Genomic DNA, 203 nt, shown 5'->3' with positions numbered 1-203 from the left:
TCCCCCCCCCCCCCCCCGCTCCTCCTTCCCCCCTCGTTGCCCTGTTCCCCCACGCACATTGTCACACTCCAGTCACCACTCAGTCCCCCACTCATGTCCTCCCTCCCTCCCCACTCACCCTCACTGACTCGCCCTCGTTCCCCCACTCGCCTCGCGCTCGCTCCTCACACTCCCCCGCGCACACTCGCCCCGTTCCTGTTCTC

The sequence above is a fragment of the Phaethon lepturus genome, unplaced genomic scaffold (assembly GCF_000687285.1).
Source record: "Phaethon lepturus isolate BGI_N335 unplaced genomic scaffold, ASM68728v1 scaffold32196, whole genome shotgun sequence".
NCBI lineage: Eukaryota > Metazoa > Chordata > Aves > Phaethontiformes > Phaethontidae > Phaethon > Phaethon lepturus.
The sequence above is the reverse complement of the archived record's forward strand: the minus strand, read 5'-3'. Positions refer to the sequence as shown.